Genomic DNA, 6,000 nt, shown 5'->3' with positions numbered 1-6,000 from the left:
TCTATCAAAGTAACAAAATAAACATCACCACCAAGTGTTTTGACCCTTAAAGGTCCACATACATCAGAATGAACAAGATCAATAATACCAGAATTGCGCTTGGGTAAAGCTTTATGAAAAGAAACTCTAGTTTGTTTACCAACTAAACAATGAGTACACTTACCCAAACCTTTGTCCTTTAGCAAAACTTGTCTTTTGGTGAGGATTTGAATTCCCTTCTCACTAAGATGACCAAGTTTTATATGCCACATCTTGGAGGTTGAATCTTTGTCAACAACATTCAAGTCACCTTTCAACACCTTCACTTGTGTTTTGTACAATGTGCCACATGGATCTCTTTCTTAGCTTCCATTTTCCATCACCCAAGTGATTGTTATACCCTTCATCATCTAACACTCCCGGTGATGTTAGATTCAAACGAAGATCTGGTACATATCGCACATTTTTGAGAATCAATGTGCAGCCAACATTGGTCTCAACCTTCACATCACTCATTCCTACAATCTTCGCAACACCATTGTTTCCCATTCTGACTGACCCAAAGTCACCAGCCTTGTAGGAGGTAAATACATCTTCATGAGGAGTATCATGATAAGATGCACCTGAATCAACTATCCACTCTGAATCAGAACCTGCAGAACCCACACAAACATCATTACAATCTGAGAATAAAATGATATCACCATCTGTTACAATAGCTGCAACATCATTGTTTTGTTTATCACTTCCTTTACCCTTCTTCTGTTCTTGCTTCGGCTTCCAGCATTCATTTGAATAATGACCTCTTATACGACAGTTCCAACATTCAACGTCCTTTCTGGACTTTGATTTACCCCTTGACTTGCTACGGCCAACATGTCTTCTGTCTTTTCTTCTACCCCAGTTTTCTGTAACAAGAGCTTCTGAATGGGATGAGCCTAATGACCTTCTTCTAACTTCTTCATTCAGAAAACTGTTTGTTGCAACAGTCATGTTCAACTTCCTTTCTGGAGCAGAATAACTGAGACAATTCCTTAATGGCTCCCAACTGTCTGGTAAAGTATTTAGCAACAGATAAGCTTGAATCTCTTCAGGAATTTTCAGCTCCATAGATGTAAGCAGATTCATAATACCTTTCATTTCATTTAAATGTTGCGCCATTGAACTTTCTTCCTTGTAGGACAGATTTCCAAGCCTTTTGAATAGAAGAGCTTTTGCACAAGGAGACTGTTGATCATATATCTCCTCTAACTTGGTCCACAAATAATATTCTAGTGTCTCACTAGCCACATGATGAAAAATACCATCATCAATCCACTGACGAATAAAACAAACTTCTTTACGGTTAGTAACTTTACAATCTTCTTCAGTTGTCTTCTCAGGCTTCACTCCCTTACTCTCTATTGGACCATAGAGATCTTTACAATATAACTAGTCTTCCATCTTTGCCTTCCATATCAAAAAGTTCTCACCGGTCAAAATGACCATTATATTACTAGTGCTAGCTTCCGTCATTGCACAGGATTAGCTCAACCCAAAATCTTTGATACCACTTGTTGAGGGAGACTTACCAAATCCGAGCCGCTATGCGCAATACGAAACCTACACAATCAATGAAACACAAATGGGGAAAATACACAACTACGCAATATAGAAGCAATCACACAACATCGGAAATTACGTAGAAAAAACCCCTCCAAGGTGAAGGGTAAAAAACCACGGGAAAATCTTCCACTATAACAATAATGGGTTACACACAATTCTCCCAATTTGGGGATAACAACAACTTCAAGGTGCATATAGCACTTGGATATCAATTTGCCTAAATTACACTCACCCCTAAGGATGGATCAACAATTCATTCACCAATAAGATGAGATTCACTATCAATTTGACAATAGGAAGAGTAAGATTACTTACTAATAGAGTTTTAGCAAACCCTAGATTTTCCCTCTTTGAAGAGATGTGAAAATTGTTGGAACAATCTTCACCACAACGAACCAAACGGATCTTTGACAAGAACCTTTTCTTTTTCTCTTCAAGATAACTTCAATCTCACCAAAAATGGTGGCTTAACCTTTCTCCCTCACTCACTCTCTTTCTCTACCGCCTCTCTCTCTTTTATTCACGACAACATGTGAAGAAGATAACCTCGTCTCCTAATGATTTTTCGTTCTTCTAACCCAACAAGGAATGTGCTGCTTAGCTCCCCCTCATTGTATAAGGGGACACCTAGACTATTGAGCCATAAGGAAGTGACCAGGCCCAACAGAGCCTCCATAGACTAATCTAGCTTGTCGTCTTTTTGGGAATGATGCATGGCTTCACATGAGATCTCATCCAACCAAAACATCACCAGCATCTTCCTAATCTTTTATTCTTTAATATAGTTTTGTTGATCAAAAAAAAAAAATCATCAGCATCATATGCAACATCCTGGAGCAGCCATCTGAGCCAAACTTGCACAACTTTGTCTCTAACCTTTTGGAAGAGCCAAGTTCAATTGAAGATTTTTCAAAATAAAATAAAAAACAAAATCAGTGGAAGATATGATCTTAAGTTTGTTTAATGAAACTAAAAAAAAATGGATTTACATATAAGTCATGGAAAGCTAGCTCTACACATGAGCTCGGACAAATAAATTTGAAATCATATTTGTTTTTCGCCTAATATTTTGTTGGTATATAAAATTCACAATCCCAAACTTTTCATATATATCCACTAAAAAAAAATTTAATGAACCACACGGTTGTTTATGTCCCAAAGAAATTTTTGTTCCATAATTTAGTTACAACGAAAATATATATACCATCACCACCACCACTACCACTACCACGAAGAGCCGATGCACTTCAACTGATCAAGTTCCTGGAGAAATCCCAAAGTTTCTTTCCTAACTCTGTATCTTTAGCTTGTGATGAGGTTGCTTTTGAAATGTCGTTATCCATAAAGTACTCTTCACTTACACCTTTGTTGTTCGGATGTAATGCAACGTAGGATGTCATTGACGCTCCTCTAGAAAAACCATGATCCAGGGAATCAAGGATGACTTTTAACCAATTTTAGCAGAACAGTCTTGTCTAAATAATGAAAACGAATAAGAAAAACATATACTATACGATTAATTTAAAGAACATACATGTGCAACATTTTTTCCGAAAAATTTTATGACCGGGATAACAACAAGTCTTCCAAACCAACCTAAACAACCTACGGAAGAGTGTGTGTATGCATATCAGTAATATGAAACTCTTGGATTCTCCTAAACGAGAAGGGATTTTCCATGAAAAATTCCTTCGAAAAAGAGAAATTCAAATAGAAACAAAGACAACAAATTTACCAACAAAAAGTATGTTTTTATGCAAAAGATTTGTTACGATTACTCCTGGTGAGAATTATTATGATCTCATGATTATCAACAAGTTAGATTCATAAATCAAGATTGAAGAGAAAGAAGAATTATTGTATTACAAATTAAAGTCAACATTTAACAATATTGTCCATATACAGACATATTTATTACAGACATATATTTTAGTAATCAGACAATGACTCAGAAAGCTAACTTGACTCAGATTAATAAGTCAAATACCATTCACTTTACATATTCCTAATAGCCCCCCTCAGACTGATTCTGGGACAAAAATCAGTTTGAAAAGAAACAACAATTTTTAAAGAACATTGAAAGAAACATGTTTAGTAGAAACTGCTAATCCATAGATAGACTTTGAAGAACTAGTTGTTGAAGAATCAATGACAGGTGAAGAATCAATGTCTGTATTAACAAAAGAAGCAGGTGCTGATGAAGAAGCAATTTCTGAAGAAGAATCATCATCTGTGCTGACTGAATGAGAAGAAGAAGAACCAACCAACTGTTGCAATAATGAAGAAAACACAGAAGCACATAACCCTTTGGTAAAGAGATCAGCCAACTGATTTTCTGAAGCTATATGTTGAATACTGAGAAATCCACTATGCACCAATTCTCTAACAACATGATACTGAATTTTTATATGTTTTGTCTTATAATGTGAGACTGGATTAGAAGACAAGTAAATAACACTTGTATTATCACAAAAAGTGTAATTGGCACTGTAAGATTAATATGCAATTCTGTCATTAAAGATGAAAGCCATTCCAATTCAGCTGTAGCTATAGGCAAACACTTATACTCAGCCTCAGCTGTAGATCTTGCAACTGTTGGCTGTTTTTACTTGACCATGAAATTAAAGAATTTCCAAGAAAAACTGCATATCCACAAGTTGATCTGGCTGTTTCAGGACAACTACCCCAGTCTGAATCTGTGTAAGTTTTAAGCTTCTCAATATCTCCTTTCCTCAAAGTAATACCATATCCAATTGTACCTTTTAAGTATCTAAGTATTCTCTTAACTAACAACAGATGAACATCTGTAGGAGCATGCATAAATTGACTCAGATAGTTAACTCCAAAACAACTATCAGACCTAGTTAAGCAAAGATATTGTAGCATTCCAACTATTGTTCTATAAGCAGAAACATCTTGTAACAAATGACCTTCATGAATAGAAATTCTAGGACCTTTAGCAACTGGAGTAGAATAAGGTTTGCACTCTGTACATATGTGCCTTGTCTAGTAACTCAAGAGTGTACTTTTTCTGTGTTAACAAAATATCCTTATGTGATCTTATTGCTTTTATGCCTAAGAAATAGTGTAAATCACCTAATTGTTTCATGGCAAAAGCAGAACCCAGATACTTTACAAGATGATCAAGTAAGGCAGGTGAATATCCAGTTATAATAATGTCATCAACATATAAGAGTAATACCATCATATCAGAACCAGCAATATAGACAAACATAGAGAAATCTGAGATTGTTCAAACAAATCCATAAGAAAGTAAAGAAGAACTGAATTTTTGAAACAAGGCTCTTGGTGCCTGTTTCAAACCATATAGACTTTTCTTCAAATGACATACTTTGTTAGGAAACTCCTCACTAACAAATCCTGGTGGTGCATTAGAAACGTCTAATTGTCTAATAGGCCAGTCTCTAGAAATAGCTATACACAAGACCACTCTTACTGTTGTTGATTTAACTACAGGGCTAAAAGTTTCCCCATAATCCACTCCATCCTGCTGATTGTACCCTTGAGATACTAATTTGGACTTTAACTTATCAACTGTTCCATCAGAATTTAGCTTAACCCTATAAACCCATTTGCAGCCTAAAACATTCATATTGGGCTCAGGATCAACCAAATCCCAAGTACCATTTCTTTGTAAAGCAGAATGTTCATCCTTCATAAATATTAACCAATCTGGAATTTGCATAGCCTCTTTAAAATTCTTTGGCTCAGAAGGAGTAGTTAAAAGAGAAGTAAAAGCAAAAGAAAGTGGATATTTGATAGAATGATGTAAAACATGATCTGGAAAGATTTTTGGTTTTGAAATGCCTCTTTGAGATCTTGTAATAATAGTAGAAAAAGGAACATTGGATGGAATAGAATGAACAGCTTCCAAAACAGGAGAAACAGCTAAAGAAGTAGAAAAATAAAATTCATTTTCTAAAAAGACAACATGCCTAGAGATGTAAAGATTTTTAGAAATAGGACTATAGCATTTATAACCCTTATATATGTAAGGTGTTATATCCAACAAATATACATTTTAACAGTCTTGGGAGATAATTTGTCTGTTCGGGAATGTCCTAAGAAAGAATAACAAAAAACATCCAAAAACTCTTAAAAAAGAATAATCAGGAAGCTCATTGTAAAGAACTTGAAATGGAGATTTATCATGAAGAATGAGAGTTGGAGTCCTATTAATAAGATAAGTAGCTGCCAAAAGGCATCATACCAATACTCCTTGGGACAAAAAGCATTAAAAAGAAATGTATTATGATAGACACATTTTTGTGTCTAATTTGTCTCGATTCCATATATTGATAGTTCTTATTTTTGTACTTATTATGGTGTTTTATGTGTGTGTAGGTATTTTTGGCCAACAAACATTTTTGGAAAAATCGGCTCGAAAGTTGTGCG

The sequence above is a fragment of the Papaver somniferum genome, chromosome 8 (genome assembly GCF_003573695.1).
Source record: "Papaver somniferum cultivar HN1 chromosome 8, ASM357369v1, whole genome shotgun sequence".
Taxonomy (NCBI): Eukaryota; Viridiplantae; Streptophyta; class Magnoliopsida; order Ranunculales; family Papaveraceae; genus Papaver; species Papaver somniferum.
This window is presented reverse-complemented; position numbering follows the sequence as displayed.